This window comes from Phodopus roborovskii, unplaced genomic scaffold, assembly GCF_943737965.1.
Source record: "Phodopus roborovskii unplaced genomic scaffold, PHOROB, whole genome shotgun sequence".
Lineage (NCBI taxonomy): Eukaryota > Metazoa > Chordata > Mammalia > Rodentia > Cricetidae > Phodopus > Phodopus roborovskii.
The window spans coordinates 921,482-940,515 of NW_026126574.1; the positions used below are offsets into that span (position 1 = coordinate 921,482).

A 19,034-nucleotide genomic window follows, 5' to 3' on the forward strand; every position below is an offset into this window, starting at 1 on the left:
TTTAAAATAAAGTTAGATTTATTGAGGATTCTACCACAAAAATCTCACCTACACAATGCAAGAGAGCCACCATAGTAACATATTGTTTACAAGTATGGCCTTCTTTTGCTGTCATGTTAAAAACAAATAAAAAACTGGATAGGTCCTTTGTTGTTAAAAGGATGTACTGGTGAGTAAAAGCATTAAAAGACAAGACAAGACAAAATACATTCCATGCAAAGAGTGTCCGCCAAGTGCCAGATGAGAGGTGCTGATACACAACTTGGGCTAGAATGGTGCCAACAGAGCCTTGAGTTGAAGTTTATGGGGAGAACTGCTCCAGTAATTTCAATGTATGTTCATTCTCTAAATAAAAACACTTCTTAAAAAACAAAAACAAAAAACCCTAAAAACAGGATTTGAGATAAGGATAATGCTGAAGAAATCTTTAACAAACAGCCCTGCTTCAACAGTTTTCCATTGCTGAGAACTAGAAATGTTTATGATGGTGACTTTACAGGATGAACATACACACAATGTCTATATTTCCCCCTTCTGCAAACACGGGACGTCTTGGAGATGGCAGCACTAGTGTTTCATAGTACACACGGGTTCTTCTAGCAAATGCACACTGGGACAACTCTCAAATTTCATGGTTGTAATTGGTCTTGTGTTATGGCACCTCCTAGTGGACATATGTACAAGTTGGGTTGGGGGAACCAAGAGGTATCATCCCTAGTACCATTTTTGAGAGCTACTTTAAGGTGTGCTTAAAAGAGTACCACTATATAGTTACTTATATAATTATAATCTATGCAATATCTTCTTTCTGTTAATTGGATATTAAACATAAACTGTGTCAATCTGAGGACTGAAAGTAGCATCTCACTGCTTTTCCTAATGACATTATATATTTCTTGGTACTCTATGAATTAGGACTGCTATCAAAATTAAAATCTTCTACAAAACTGGTTTTTTTTTTTTTTTTTTTTTTTTTTTTTTGGTTTGAAGAACTATTGCTTTTTGTTTTCTTGAGGGTGGGGGAGGAAGGGGCAGGGATTAAAACTGGGATATCATGTTAGATGAACACAATTTCAATGAACTATACTTGAGGTCAGCGTTTTTTTTTTTTCACCCAAAGACCCAGTAGACTCCTACTCCGTCAGCCACATTCCTTAGTAACTTGTCTGGGACTTTATCTAGGAAGACTGCACTGGTTATTATCACCCACTCCAACCCTACTAAAGTATGGTTGAACACCCACCCTCTCCTTCTCTAACAATTCTACTTCTTTTCAGCCCAAGCTTGAGTATATTTTAGTTAGCTCTTTTGCACCTGAACCTGAAAGGATTATGACCACTTCTTTGATGAGCTGTCTACATCTTCTTCCAGTTTTTGGTTACATTTCAGTCCATGACAAGAGATCATCAGATAGAAATATGTTAGCTACAAACACTATGGGTACTTTTTAAATTTTGGATAAGACACTTACATTTGTGACATTTTTTCACCAAATGGGCCTAAGCTTGAGAACTTCCTTTTATCTGCTGATATTTAAATTCTAGATGGCTTTTCTTATGGCTCAATTTTCCAAATTTAACTCTGTGTTGTAGCTTATCTCCAAGTAACATAATTAAAACTCAATTAACACATCATCTTTTCTTTTTTCTAGTAATCTGTGATTCTTTAATATATTTACTTTGCATGTTTTTTATCTGTGATTTTGTTTAAATCTTAGATGAAATGAATGATACATATTACATGATAATATCTTCAAATGACATTATGCTTTTTTGTCTCCTAAACTTAATCCATGTTTTAGTGTATTTCCAAAATTTCCTGAAGGACATTAAGTCCTTATTTTTAAGAGCAAGGCTTCCAAGAGGGAAGAAATCAGTTCCATTTCAGGGTCCATTCTGGACTGCTCACACTTCTCCCAACAGTCACAACCCTCAGCTATACTAAAGTGGAAGCCTTTAATGCACATGAACCTGGGTCAGCAAAACAGCTGAAAAGACCCCGGAAAGATAATATAAGCATATCTAATGATATTTTAATCTCAATCTTCTAAAATATCTACTTTTATATATCTTATATAAAATCAGTACAATATGTAGTTAATAAATTATAGACTTAATATACTGGAAATTGGTGCTCAATACATATTTTAGTTCTTAAGGATAGAGGAACTAAGTGTCAAACTATACCTCAATTCTCGTAGCTACCAAATATATCCTGGCACCCATCTATCCCAAGCCTCTTCTCCCTATACTGCTTCCTATTTGGCACCTTTCCAGTGTTTCCTTGGTTCCCCTGCTTTGCCTAACTGAAGTCTAATATCACTTCAGGGTATCAGAATTGGAGTCCTCAGGTACTAAGTATTTTTTTTTTCTCTCACAGTCCACCTATCTTGGGATTTACAAGATACCTTTATGAGTTCTGCTGTTGCTGACTGTAATGCTTCTTAAGTATCTACTCAACTCTCTCAGGCCATTTGTGTCCTCTGCCACCAATGTTGTATCTGTGATGGCCTGTGGATCTTAGGGTCTTTGTTTGTCCATCCCACACACTTGTAAAACTTTCTTGGTTACATGGATATTACTGTAGCAGAGGCTGCAAGGTGCCTTTTCATATGCATGTTTCTCATCTTTTTGCTATGCAGATGTGTATAAAGATTACATTTTGCAACATTCCAAACAAAAGTATGGTCTTGCATAATTAAGACTAACTTTGCAAATCAGAAACTATGGGGAGAGACTTTAGTAATAAAGTCTCCCTACAACCATCTCTTCCTACTACAGCTCTAGGATTCACCTTGAACTATATGCAACCCTCATGATGCACTTTGCTATTTCTGAAACTTCATGAGCTTGAGTTCCTGTAATTTCATAGAGATCTACACTGACACATGTACTGTTAAAAAGTCTTTCTTTTAACCAAGGAGCAAATCCTTATTTTACTTGGGTTATTAGTTCAGATTTTCTGAAATAAGCAAGCAAATCTAAATCCAATGCAAATACAATGACAAGCTTACTGACCTCTAAAATGTTATATATTCTGTCCACATACTGCCATTCCACAAATGAATTACCACCACAAACTAATGTACAGCTGAAGTCAGTCTATCAAGCACAACTTTGTGAATGCAATACTCTGTTCTTTTAACATTAACTATATGTAAAATTCCAGGCTTCCAGTTCTTGGGCACCTTTCCATTTTAAAATAAATCTCCTTTCAGCTATGTTTGTAACCAGATTTAATTTTACCATGTATTTTCCTTAAAACTTTTTTGAGGTAAGTGTATTGCTATAAATTTTGGGCTTGATTGATGAATCAACAAGGCAGATTGTACATTTCTCAATCATTAATTGATAGAAGCCATAGGATCTTGTTCTGCTTCACTCATGTGGAATAAGCCTACCAAAAATCCACTTCCCAGCACTTTGTAAACACTTCATGCTGGGACCCTACCCACCTGGCCCACCCTCAATAGATTTGCTCTCTTCCACCTGCAACAAATTTGCTTTCTCATTCTCTGACTGGCTTAGCCTTTCATTCCATACCAACAACTGGGTCCCTGGTGCTGTTATCCACTTCTGACCATTCTCCTGGAAGTGAGGCTTCCTTTCTCAATCACAGTCCTTTTCTCACCTTCTGGCTTTTCTCAAAGTCCTGCTATTATGTGATTGCATCTCTCTTGGGCCCAGAGTCCTTTTAAAAAGAGACCTGCCCACTTCCCATCTTTCTTTCCTGCTGCTTCTGTCTCCAGAAGCTGGGTCTCACCTCTCCTTTCTCCTTTTTATAATCCCTTTCTGGAATTAAAATACCCCTCTGCTTGAACCCTGGCACATGGTTTCTTTCTCTCTAGTGCACTGTTTTTGTTAAATTAGAACTACTTTAAGAAAAAGTTACTCTTAATTCCTACTAAAAGATGAAATGAAAATTGACTTATGAATTAATATATCTAGGTTTTAATATCCACAAATATGTACATTCTCCAAGGGCTGTTTTATCCACGGTCCCCAGAGAACTAGAAACAAAAATTGTGAGAAACAATGCTGAAAAACAAACAAAAGAACAAAGCACAAAGGGATCAAATGAATCATATCACTAATACCTCGAATTTTGGCCAGATATTTCCAAAGTGTTCTATGTTCAAGCAAAAATTACTAACCACATTGGTGTGAAAATGTGATGCAAAAAAGTAATAAGCCAACACTTAACACAGATCAAGCAATGATAAAATTATGGAAATATAAGATGACAGTCAAATACTTGGAAACTAATACGAAAGTATTTACAGAAATGAGAAATGTACACAAAGGGACTCATATGTAATGCCTAGAAATAATTAAACAAAGTGAAAAATTCACTTGATATGATTAATAGTACAGCATAAACATTAAAAAAGAAATGGTTAGTGAGCCTCAGAAATAGTAATGGAAACCATTCAAAATAAAACTGGGGGAAGCAATCTTAAGAAAAACAAGCAGCTTAAAGACTAGCCTCTAGAGGTCCAAAAAATGGCAAGTGTTTAGCTTACATGTGACTAGATTCCCAAATGAAGAGGGTCAGCCAGAAAGGTGTCAAAAACAGGGTGAAGAAAAAAAAAAAAGTCAAATCCAGTGTATAGCAAGTGTAAGTTCATCTTTCAAAAATAAAGACCAAGATAAAGCCTATTTCTTCCCAGCAGAGGTTGAGATAATGTCAGCATCAAACTGAGAGCTCTGAGAAAGGACAACTTCAGATTTAAAGCTTAGGTTACAAGGGAGAGAAATTATGTAAAAGATATTTATGTAGTTAAATATATGAGAAATTTGTTTCTCACTTTATAAAAAATTTAAAACACAATAGTTAAGTAAAAATGTATTACAGGGTATATGACATATGTGTCAACCCAATACATACCAACAGTAAGGGCAAGAAAAAACATTTAATACTTTATGTGTGAAGTTTTATATCATATGACAGCAGAACCTGATGCCTAATGCAAACTTTATAATAATAACTAATAAATACAGAAATATTAATCTCACATTGCAAACATTGGAAGAATGACAGAATCCTTAACAAACAAAAACAAATTCTTGAGGGCATTGGAGAGATGGGTTAGTAGTTAAGACCATTCAACCTGTTCTTGCAGAGGATCTGGGTCGTATTTCCAGCACCTATATGGAAGATTACTACCCTCTGTAATGTTCTTTAGTGATTCTACGCCCTCTTCTGGCCTCTGCAGGCATTGCATGTATATGATACACAGATGTTTAACACGATGATAAACGCGCGCGCACGCACACACACACACACGCACACACACACACACACACACACACACAACACACACACACACACCCTCAATTATCTACCAAAGAGGCAAACAGGAAACAAAGACAATAAAAATCAAATACAACACTGATAGCAAGAGTACACAAAGAGGGTTGTATTGATTTCCCTGGTAAGCAAAAATAGAAGAGTAAACTGGGGGCAGGGAGTGGCGATGGGAACATAAGGAACTGGATTGGGTTGGGCAAGTTGGGGCTGAGACAGAAAGAGAGAGTAATGAAAGAGAAGTCTTGACGGGGCTGGGCATTTCTGGGGAGAAACCAGGTACCAGAGAAACTTCCAGGAATCTACATGGATGACCCCAGCTAAGACCCCCTAACAATAGTGGAGAGGGTGCTTGAACTGAACATCTCCTGTAACCAGATTGGTGACTACTCCAACTGTTATCAAAGAGCACTGATGCTGTAACTGAAGGAAAAAGATGCAGAGATCCACAGCCAACCCCTGGGCCAAGCTCTGGGAATTCTGTTGAAGAGAGGGAGATACAAGCCAGGTGGTCAAGGTCATCATAAGGGAACCCACTGAAACAACTAACCTGGGCTCACAGGAGTTCACAGACTCTGGACTGACAGCTAGGGAGCCTGAATATATGGGAGAGTTGTGCAGCTTGGTCTATTTGTGGACTCCTAGCAATGGGATCAGGGCCCTTCCCTAATGCTTGAGCTGGCTTTTGAAACCTATTCACCATACTGGGTTGCCCCACCCAGCCTTAATACAAAGGGGGGAACTTAGTCTTACCTCAACTTGACATGACATGCTTTATTGATACCCACCGGAGGCCTGCCCCTTTCTAAACAGAAACAGAGGCGGAGTGGATATGGGCTGAAGGCACAGGGGAGTCAGGGAACAGGAAGAGAGGATGGAAAAGAAACTATGGTTGGGATATAAAATACATGAAAAATGATAATTAAAAAACGACAAACTTAAGCACGTTAATAATTATGTTAAACAAATAATTTACTCCATTTAAAAGGCCAAGGTTGTCATCTGAGTATAAACCTAAGACTCAAGAATATACTGTCTTCAAGACTCCAGTAATTATAACTTAAAATGACTAATATTACATGAATATATACCAAGAATCATGTACTTACATAATCATTTAAAAGTGGCAAAATCAAATTAATTTACCACAAAAATATTGTGAAGTTGATGTCACTTTGTCCCAAGATTACTAATAAACTGCATACTTCTGTCATCTGATTCTCTAAAACCATATGTCACAGAAAAGAGACTCTTAAATACATGGTGTTGAGAGAACTGGAGAGTCACATGTAAAAGTGGTAATTGAGATCTTTATGTCTCTCAAAAATCAACTGAAAATAGATCCAAGTCCCTAATTAAAGACTTGAAATCATAGGGGAAACACTTCATATTAGAGGTATAGGCAAAGACTTTTGGATTCAAAACAGCTTAGGGAATATATCAGGAATTGACAAGTGTAATTACATAAAATTACATAGTTTCTGCACAGCAAAGCAAGAAAGAGACAATCTCAGAGCATGAGAAAATATTTGGCATCTATATATCCAGGGAATTAAGATTTAGGATATACAGATCATTAAAATACAAAACAAAAGAATAATCCAAGAAATAAATGATCAAATGTGTATTATTCAAAATAAGCCAAAGAGTCAATGAATATATGGAAAATATTTCAACAGCTTTAGCTATTAAGGAAATGTAAATCCAAACTACATTGAGATATCATCTTATCTCAGTCAGAATGGCTAAAACCAAACCAAACAAATGCTGGTATATATGAAAGACACATCCATACATTATAGAGTGGGAATATAAACTAATATAACCAGCATAAAAATCAGGATGGAGCTTCCTCAAAAACCAGAACTACTATGTGATCTACCTACACCATTCTCAAGCTTACTATAGATACCTGTATATCCATGTGTACTAAGACACTAGTCACAATAGGCAAGTTATATGACCAACATGCCAGTGAAGCAAGCAAACTCAGAAAGGCAAATATCACATATTCTCTCATCTGTGGAAGGCAGGGTGAAAATCGGGAAGATGACATTAAAGTAGAAAGGAGACTACTGTGAGAGAGAAAGATGAAGGAGAGGAGGTAAGAGATAGGGTAAGTACCATCAAGTATGTTATGTATGTAAATGTCACTATTTATACAACATTAAAAATAAACTAAATTTCACAATGTGAAGCATATTTGTCCAAGATCATGTAACCACATAACAGGTGAGAATCTCATGTAGGTACAGTCTGGCTTGAGTTACCTAACCTTGTATCTCTCAAGCTCTCACAGCATTGTATATGTGTTATGCATATGTAACCACAAATTATACATATATAATTCTTCATACGTCTTTTTTTTAAACAGTATGTTATGGATATTTTCTGCAATAAATGTAATTGTCATTTCCACAGTGAACATTTTATCAGCCCACCATAGAGGATTTGAACTTATACATGTTAGATTTACACTTTCAGCATATCATAAAAAAAAAAAAAATCACTGCAAAAATAGTTTTATGTTGGACATTTCATAGTCTCTATACTCCTTTCTGCCCACTTTACTCGACTGGAGTACCATGGTAAAAAAAAAATGTATTATTTATTCTCTTCATATAGTGACTATTTCAATATAAATAAGATCCTAACCTGGTAAGAATCCTTGATATATCATGGGTCATCATTATTAGCATAGTTAAGTATTTTTCCCTCAAAAGAACTGAAACCTAAGAAGGTCAAGTGGCAAGCTACAGAAGATAGGTGTTAATTTGCACATTACATTTTAGTCACTTCAAACAAATGTTACCCCCTAATGAGTGTGGGGATGCCAAGTGATACTTTATTCTTTTGTATGTATTCCAAATTGTCTAAAATAAACATGTATTATTTTGACTAATGTTTCTCAGAGGTGACAAAACAATACTGTATTGCTTCTCCAGGGAGCAGGAAAAGTGTGTGTCTGTGGGGTGCATGTGTGAATGTATGTGCACATGAATGCAAAGCTGGGTATCTTCCTCACTGTTCACCACATGTTTTTTAGAGCCAGGCTCTCTAACTGAGCCTGGAACTTGCTGATAAGCTGGATTGGATAGCAAACTACCTCCCAAGATCCACTTGCCCCATTCTGAGAGATGGATTACAGAGTAAGGCTGCCATGTTTGACTTTTATGTAGAGTTGGGAATCAAAATGAGGTGGTCATGCTGCCATGGTAAGCAGTTTTTGACTGGGCCATCTTCCCAACACCAGTATGTACTCTAAAAAATTGTATTTGTAGATGCAGTGTCTGGGGGAACTGTTACCACATACAACAATGATTTTCTAAAATGCACTGGGCAGTCCTGACAACAAAGAATTTCTCTTCCATTGAAGACAAAAACAAAAAATAAACAAACGAACAAACAAAAAACTCCAACACTTGTTAAGGTTCAGGACAGAAAAACAAAAGCAATCATAACTGCTAATTGAAAATTTTGAGTGAAGGCAGGAACTTAGCAAACATATCTATGGAAACCTACCATATATAATCCCGTGCTATTCAAAATGGATGTGGGCTTACAAATGTAACTATTATGAGAAGCAAACCTTATGAAAGAGGCTTAAATTATCTGGGATGGCAAACAAAATGCAAGTCAGGGATGCTATTTGGTTGCACAGGCTCCATTCAAGCTATTATAGTACTTGTTTTTCTGAAGAGTTACTTAAAGGAGAACATTCAAATGATTCAAATGACTACATTTATGCAACAAAATACAGGTGTCCAGATACATGCACAAACAAAAGTAATAGAATTCTAACAAATAAGGCAGGAACTGATCATTCTGTGTATTACCGTTAACATACCATGTCACAGTTGGCCTATTATAATAACTTTAAAAATTCAGACAAAACTATTGTCCCAATTTATCACTTAACTTCTGAAATCATAAAGACAACAAGATTCTTCTCACTGGCTTAAGCTTATCCAACTTAAAAGTTCATTTTTCTGTGTGATTAATAACAAATTAATAATAGTCAATATATCTTTAATGCTAATTTCCATGTACTATATCATTATTAGCAAAGAAAACCAACATTTTTGGTATTTAAGTTAAATATTTCTGCTTTTATGTGCTATGTCGTATCTGACTGAAACAGTTACATGTATTCACAACTTCCTGAGGAACTACTTAATCTTTCTGTGATCACACAAACAAACAGAGTCTCAAGCACATGTTTTCATGGTCATTAAAGGCTTTACAATGCCACCCCTTAGAGGGATATTTAAAAGCCAAGTTGGAAAGTTTATACTTTTAGCTACAGTGAACTTAAAAAAAGTGATCTTTCCTAATGTATTATATAGCACCAAATCTAGAAGTGTCAAAATTGTTATCATAGAATATTTTTAGTGGGGACCCAAATACTTTCTGGTTTTATCAAAGAAACAGGGGAGTATAGTCAGACTTTCTTACTGGGACCACCAGCCCACAAATAATGACACTGAGACTTATTACTGATTATGAAATTGAAAAGTTTCTGTATCCCGATAAGTCTCTCGGCTGACACAACAATCCAAATCAGACCAAATCAAACCAAATTTAAAAAAAAAAAAAACAAACAAACAAAAAAAAAAAAAACCCACATTTAATGGATACAATGCTCCCAGATGGCTCCCGCCCCGCCAGAAAGGGGATAGTTTGAATATTCTGTGGGATTGGCCTTGAGCATCTCTGGAGAAGGGGTCATCATTTGGCAGGTTTTCTGAGATGCAGCAGGGTTTGGAGAGAGACAGAGGAGTGGGATTGGAGTGGAACTTTAACCAGAACATTCCAGACTCTTTCCGTATATGGATGCCAGGAGCTGGGGTGAAGCTTCCACCATGGCTGACAAATTGGCCTTTACCGTAGGCTTTTTTCCAACTAGCTCTTATAACTTAATCCATATTTAAAACTCTACATTCTGCTACATGGTCATTACCTCATCTTGAACTGCATGTACTGCTTTCCCTGTGTGTTGCTGGTGAATCCACCTTTCTTCTTCCCAGAGTCATCTCTGGTCAGAAGCCCTGCCCATTCTCTCCTGCCTATCTATGGGCTGAAAACAAAACAAAACAAAACAAACTCCACAACAAGAGAGGAGTTTAGAGATACAGGTTTCAGAAAGCCTAACTTTCCTCTTTCTATGTATGTTCCTCCCCAGATTATATCATTATCTTTTTGCTAATTATCACCAACAACTTTTTCATGCAACATTCCTCCTCCTCTCTACAAACCAGCAACAGAGGACCACAATGGCTGCAGGATCAAATGCCCTTAAAGAAAGGTTGTTATAAATGCCAAGATTTACGTAAGTTTTAGTTGTCTATCAATTCCCAAGACAATTGTGTGGCTATTATTCTTCTCTAAGGATCACTGTTACCTTAAAAAGACAGTCAATTCAGTAAACATTCTTTTTGGACACCTACTCGTTTCTATGAAATTATCTCTGGTTGTCCATCACTACTAGGCACAGTAAGTGAATAAAGAAAAGCATGCCTCCCAATGATCACAATCTAAAAGAGAAAACAGGCAAATGAGCAGGCAGCCACAGGAAAACACAAGGAGGACTAAAACTAGGGTCTCAAGTGAAAAGCTACCAGGAACACTGTGACATTCAAGCTAGGTCCTTAAGGATCAGAATGGAGTGTGTAGCGGGAGAACAAGAGTCATAGTGGCAGAGCAGTGGCTGTGAGTTGTAGAGACAAGAAAAGTCAGCCAAGCTCACTCAATTTCATCAGAACTACAAAACAGGACTCAAAATCCAGTCAGCAGGCACCATGCCACTGAAGACACTGCTACTTTCTGTGACTAACATTTGAACTTCCTCACTGCCTATGCTTTTTAATCATGTTTGGCTTTTGTTTTCAATGGCTTTACTTGTTACAATATGAAATACGCCAACTTACACGAAGGGGAAAAACAAAAACTTATACAAAAGGAAAAATACCACTCACCACTCACATAAAACATTCAGTTGCTTATATATATATATGTATATACATATACATACATACATACATACATACATACATATATATATATGTATGTATGTATAACTTTTTTTTTTTCTTTTGAGACAGGGTATCTCTGTGTAGCCCTGATTCTCCTGGAACTAGCTCTGAAGACCATGCTGGCCTTGAACTCACAGAGATTCATCTGCTTCTGCCTTGAGTACTGTGATTAAAGGTGTGTGCCACCACTGCCTGGCACAAAAGTGTTTGTCCTACATTTTTGTATAACTGTTCAGCTTATAAAATGCACTTTGTAATTTTTGAAAATTATACAATTATTTTTTATCAGTAACTGTTTTCATATTTGTACATCTGTGATATATTTACATACACATATACAATTGTGCTTTGAAATTTTACACCTCTATTTATAGCAAAATATGTGTAGTATCCGGGCCCCCACACATACCAGGCAAGTGCTCTAACATGAGGTATTTCCCTATCACTATTTCTTTTCTGAGACAGGTTCTCATGTAGCCTAGGTTGGCTTTGAACTCTTGCTCTTGCCTCCATCACCTGACTACTATGTATGCCATGATGCTCAGCAAACCTGAGAATGGAAAGATCTTCCTGAATTTAGGATCAGATCTAGCAGTGTCCAAAATATGTGACAGTGTCTGTTTGTAGGTAAGCTTTGGCTGGTTTCCAGCCTGCCTTCTGGGGCCCTGCTGAGAGCCTCCTGAGGCTGGGGTCTGCACATGCACAGGGGAGCCCATCCAGGTGGAACAGCTTGTCTGGAATGGCCTGTCCAGAGTCTGCCAGAGTCATGGTCCTGCCTTCACCCACAGGAGAAGCTCACCTTCTGGTGCCCTGCTCAGAGCCTTCTGAGGACTGGGGGACTGCACACCCATGGGCAAACTTGTCCCAGAGTCTGCCAGCACCCTAGTCCTGCCACAAGCCACTGGAAGAAGAGAGCCATCGAAGTATTGGACCTTTTTGCACTCACTGGAAGAGAATCCTGGTCCCATATCCACCAAAGGATAAGGAGATAATGCACAGAAATGCACTGGGAGAAGGGATTGGTAGATGAAAGTATAAGTAAACAATCAACAACAAAAAGATCAATATGATACCACCAGAGTCTAGAGATTCCACAGCAGCAAGACCTGAACATCCCAACACAGATGAAGCAGAAGAGAACCACCCTAAGACAACTTCATGAAGATGATAGAGACCCTAAAAGAAGAAATGAGAAAATACTTTAAAGAAATGGAAGAAAAGGCAAACCAAAAATTGCAAGAAACAATTCAAACAGTGCAAGGTTTGAAAGTTGAGCAATAAAAACAAAACAAAACCAACCAACCAACCAAACAAAAACCCCACAGTCTAAGGGAGTGCTGGAAATAGAAAAGCTAGGTAAACAATCAGGAACTACAGATGCAAGCATAACAAACAGAATACAAGAGATGGAAGAGAAGACCTCAGGCATTGAAGAAACACTAGGAGAAATAGATTCATTGACCAAAGAAAATCTTAAATCCAACAAATCCCTAACACAAAATATCCAGAAAGTATGGGACACTGTGAGAAGGCCAAACCTAAGAATAATAGTTATAGAAGGTGAAGAAACCCAACTCAAAGGCGCAGAAAATATATTCAACAAAATCATAGAAGAAAACTTTCCCAACCTAAAGAAAGACATGCCAATGAAAGTACAAGAAGCTTATAAACACCAAATAGAGTGGACCACAAATAAACAAACAAACAAACAAACAAACAAATAAATAAATAAGTAATCCCACATAATAATCAAAACATCAAACAGAATAAAGAAAGAATATTAAGTGTGGCAAAGGATAAAGGCCAAGTAAGATATGAATGAAAACCTATCAGAATTATACCTGACTTCTCCACGGAAACTCTGAAGGCCAGAAGGTCCTGGATAGATATTCTACCAACACTGAGACAACAGATGCCAACACAGATTACTATACTCAACAAAGCTTTCAATCACTATAGCTGGAGAAACCAAGATATTCCAGGACAAAACAATACCTATTAAGTAATCTAGTCCTACAGAAAGTTCTGAATGGAAAATTCCAACCCAAGGAAGTTAACTACACCCACAAAAACATAGGCAATAAATAACCCCACTTAACCAATAGCCAAAAGAAAATTGGGGGAAAATCCACACAGAATACTACTACCACCGCCAAATCCAAAACAAACAAGAATTAACAATCAATGGTCATTAATATCCCTCAGTATTAATAATCTTAACAGGCCTATAAAAAGACACAGGCTAACAGAATAGATACAAAGACAGAATCCAGCCTTCTACTGCATACAAGAAACACACTCCAACTTCAAAGACACATGTTACCTCAGAGTTAAGGGTTGATAAAAGATCTTCCAATCAAATGGAACCAAGAAACAAGCAGGTGTAGCTATCCTAATAACTAACAAATTAGACTTCAAACTAACATCAATCAAAAGAGATGGAGGAAGGTCATTTGTTATTCATTCACAGGAGAAATCCATCAAGATAAAGTCTCAATTCTGAATATCTATGCCCCTATGCCCCAAATACAAAGACACCCACATCAGTAAAAGAAACATTACTAAAACTCAATTTGCAAATAAAAACCTCACACAATTATAATGGGAGATTTGAACACCCCACTCTCAACACTAGACAGGTGCACTAGACAGAAACATAACAAAGAATCAACAGAAGTAAACCCAATTGGATTTAATAGACACCAATAAAACATTCCATCCCAACACAAAAGAATATTCCTTCTTCTAAACGAAACATGGAACTTTCCCTAAAATCAACTGCATACTTGGCAATATAGCAAACCTTAATAGGTAAAAACAAAAACAACAACAACAAAACCCTGGAATAGCCCCCTGTATCCTATCAGACCACCATGCATTAAGATTAGAATCCAACAGCAACACAAATTGCAGAAACCCTATAATCTTATGGAAATTGAATGATGCACAATTTCACCATTCCTGGGTCAAGGATGAAATAAAGTAAGAAATTAAAGGCTTCCTAGAATTCAACAAAAATGAAGACACAACATACCCACACTTATGAGACACTTTGAAAGCAGTGCTATGAGGAAAGTTCACTGCACTAAGTGTCCACATGAAGAAACAGGGGATAGTAACATTAGAGAATTAACAGCACAACTGAAAGCTCTAGAACAAAAAGAAGCAAACTCACCTCTGAGGAATAGATGCCAGGAAATAATGAAATTGAGGGCTGAAATCATTAAAGTAGAAACTATGAAAACAATACAAAGAATCAACATAATAAAGAGTTGGTTATTCAAGAAAACAAGACAGACAAACCTTAATCCAAACTAAGCATAAGGCAAAGACAGAACATGAGCAGATAAGCAATTTAAATAGACCTATAAACCCTAATGAAATAGAAGCAGTCATCAAAATCCTCCCAACCAAAAAAAGCCCAGGGCCAGATGGTTTCAGTACAGAATTCTATTGGAAATTCAAAGAAAAGCTAATACCAATACTCCTCAAAGTGTTCCACACAATAGAAGCAAAGGTTCATTGCCAAACTCTTTTTAAGAGGCTACAATTACCTTGGTAACCAAGCCACACAAAGCCAAAACTAAGAAAGAGAACTACAGAACAATATCCTTCATGAACATTGATGCAAAAATACTCAGTGAAATACTGGAAAATCGAATTCAAGAACACATCAGAGAAACCATCCACCATGACCAAGTAGGCTTCTTCCCAGGGATTCAGGGATGGTTCAACATATGAACATCTATCAATATAATCCATTATATAAACAAACTGAAAAAGAAAAAAAAAAAAAACACATGATCATCTCACTAGATGCTGAAAACACCTTTGACAATGTCTAACACCTCTTTATGAAAAAGGTCTTGGAGAGATCAAGGTTAACAGGAACATGCCTAAACAAAATAAAAGCAATATACAGCAAACCAACAGCCAAAATCAAACCAAATGGAGAGAAACTCAATGTGATTCCTCTAAAAACACAAGGTTGTCCACTCTCTCCAATTCTCTTCAATATTGTACTTGAAGCTAGAGCAATAAGAAAACAAAAGGAAATCATGGGGATACACCTTCAGCAAAGTGGCAGGATACAAGATTAACTCAAAAAAAAAAAAAAAAAAATCAGTAGCCCTACTATATACAGACCATAAAGGGGATGAGAAAGAAATCAGAGAAACATCACCCTTTATAATAGCCACAAACAACCTAAATATCTTGGGGGTAATGCTAATCAAACAAGTGAAAGAACTATATAATAAGAACTTTGATCCTTTAAAGAAATAAAAAAAAATAATAATGTACCAGGAAATGGAAAGATCTCCCATGCTCTTGGATAGGTAGCATAAACATAGTAAAGGTGGCAATCTTGCCAAAAGCAATCTACAGATTCAATACAATCCCCATCAAAATCCCAGCACAATTCTTCACAGACCTTAAAGAACAATTCTCAACTTTATATGGAAAAACAAAAGACTCAGGACAGCCAAAACAACCCTGTACAATAAAGGAACTTCCCAGAAGCATCACCATCCCTGACTTCAAGCTCTATTATAGAGTCCTGAAAACAGCTTGGTATTGGTGCAAAAATAGACAGGAAAACCAATGGAATTGGATTGAAAAACCTGATACTAAACCACAAACCTACGAACACCTGACTTTTGACAAAGAAACTACAATTATACAATGGAAATAAGAAAGCATCTTTAACAAATAATGCTGGCATAACTGGATGCAGGAGTGTAGAAGACTGCAAATAGATCCATAACTGTCATCAATGCACAAACTTAAGTCCAAATGGATCAAAGACCTCAATATAAATCCAACTACAATGAACCTCTCTTAGAAGAGAAAGTGGGAGGTACCCTTGAATGAATTGGTACAGGAGACAGATTCATGAAGAAAACACCAGTAGCATGACACTGAGATCAGAAATTAATAAACGAGACTTCCTGAAATTGAAAAAAAACTTCTGTAAGACAAAGGACACAGTGAACAAGACAAAATGGCAGCCCACAGAATGGGAAAAGATATTCACCAACCCCACATCTGACAGAGGGCTGACTCCCAAAATATACAAAGAACTCAAGAAGCTAGTTACCAAAACACCAAATAATCTAATTAAAAAGTGGGGTACAGAACTTAACAGAGAATTCTCAATGGAGTAATCTAAAATGGCTGAAAGACACTTAAGAAAGTGCTCAACATCCTTAGACATCAGGAAAAGGCAAATGAAGGCAACTCTGAGATACCTTCTTACTCCTGTCAGAATGTCTAAAATCAAAAAACACCAAAGACAGTTTATGCCAGAGAGGATGTGGAGACAGGGGCACACTCCTCCACTGGTGATGGGAGTGCAAACTCATACAGATACTTTGGAAATCAATATGGTGTTTCCTCAGGAAAATGGAAATCAGTTTACCATAAAATCCATCAATTCCACTCTTAGGCATGTACCAAAAAGATGCACATTCATCCAACTAGGACATATGTTCAACTATGTTCACAGCAGCATTATTTGTAATAGCCAGAACCTGAAAACCATCTTAATGCCCGTCAACAGAAGAATGGATGGAGAAAATGTGGTACATTTACACAATGGAGTACTATTCAGCGGAAAAAAAAAACCAAAAAACAAAAAACAAAACAAAACAAAAAAAAAAACAAAGGAATCTTGAAATTTGCAGGTACATGGATGGAACTGGTAGAAACCATCCTGAGTGGGGTAACCCAGTCACAAAACAAAACAAACAAACAAACAAAAAACCAAACATGGTATGTACTTACTCATATATGGATTTTAGACATAGAGCAAAGAATTACCAGACTACATTTCTCGCTGTCAGAAAAGCAAGGAAGCAAGGAGGACCCTAAGAGAGACATACATGGTCCCCTGGAGAAAGGGAAAGAGACAAGATTTCCTGAGCAAACTGGGAGTATGGGGGAGGGAAGAGGGAGTTAGGAGAAAGAAACGGGTGAAGAGGGCATGAGGGAGCAGAAAGATTGAGTCAGGGATTGAGTAGAGGAGAGTAAGAAAAGAGATACCATAATAGAGGGAGCCATTATAGGTTTAAAAAGAAATCTGGCTATAGGGAAATGCCCACAAATCTACAAAATGACTCTAACTAACAATCTAACCAACAGTGGACAGGCTACCTTAAATGCCCTTCCTTCATAATGAGACTGATGATTACCTTATATGTCATTCTATAGCCTTCATCTAGTAGCTGATGGAAGCAGAAGTAGACACTCATAGCTAAATACTGAGTCAAACTCCTGGAATCCAGTTGCAGAGATGGAGAAGTGATGAACAAAGGTGTCAAGGCCAGGATGTAGAAACTCACAATACAGCTGACCTGAACAAGCAGGAACTCATGGACTCCAGTCTGATATCTGGGAAACCAGCATAGGAATGACCCAGACCCCCTGAGCATGGGTGTTGGGAGGACTGGGCAGTCTATGGAGCCTGTCATAGTGAGTCAGCATTTATCCCTAGTATTTGCATGGACTTCAGGAGCCCATCCCATATAGAGGGATACTCTCTCAGCCTAGACAAATGGGGGAGGGTCTAGTCTCTGCTGCAAATGGCATGACAGATTTTAAAGATCCCCCATTGAAGGCTTCACCATCCCTGGGGAGCAGAAAGGGGGCGGCATGGGTGTTTGGAGGGGACAGGGAGGGTGAGGGAACTGGGATTGACATCTAAAACAATCTTATTTCAAATTTAAACTAAAAAAATATCATAAAAAAGCTTTGTACCAAGCCACTCAGCTATGCCAGTGAAGATTTTAATATACTCATTTGCACCAAATTGATTTTTTACACTTAAAAAATGGAATTCATTTTAACTTATAACTGATTGTCTTAATTATGGTTACTATTGCTGTGATGAAATACCATGAACAAAAGTAACTTGTGAAGGGATGGTTGAGTTCATTAAGAGTTCATCATCAAAAGCAGTTAGGACAGGAACAGAAAGGGGGCAGGATGCAGAGGCCAAATTGGGGAGCTGCTTACTTGTTTGCTCCTATGGCTTGCTCAGCTTGCCTTCTTATAGAACCTAGGACCACCTGCCCAGGGACGGCACCACCACAATGGGCTACATACTCCCATATAAATCACTAACCACGAAAATGTATTGCAGGCTTGCCTACAGCCAAACTTATGTAGGCATTTTCTCAATTGAAGGTCCCTCCTCTTAGAGGACTCTAGCTTGTGTCAAATTGATATAAAACTAGGTGGGACACTAACTAAGCTGAACGTTAATAATTAGCACCCTGTCTTTTATTAGTTTGCAGTTGTTTGTTTACTCACAGAAATCTTACTGTAAATTTGGGGCTGGAGATATGGCTAAATGGTAAGGCTCTTGTGCAAGCTTGAGGTTCAGATTCCCAGCACCTACTATCATTCATACTTCTTGTAAGTGGGAATTAAAATGATAGAGGAATTGCACTTTCAGTCTTTTTTATCTCACTTATGTAACATTTTATATGAATGTACAGTGTTGTGGATTAAATACAGACCTAGTGCATACCAGGAAAAGCTAAGACTGAGCTCCTCTGCAGGCTGTTTAACATTTTATGAAAAGGAGAGCAGATTAGTGGCTGCTAGGTGACAGGTAAGGTGGTGTGGAGAATAAGGCAGGTGTGGTAAAAGGTACCATGATATATGTAAGGTAATTGTGTAATTTAGAAACCA

The 19,034-nt window shown here is 37.3% G+C and overlaps 1 protein-coding gene across 2 annotated transcripts in view; it reads right to left on the reverse strand.

Annotated features, from left to right (window-relative positions):
• The window catches only part of Vta1 (vesicle trafficking 1), a 57,107-nt gene that overhangs the window by 33,802 nt on the left and 4,271 nt on the right, over nucleotides 1-19,034 (reverse strand). The window lies entirely within an intron of this gene.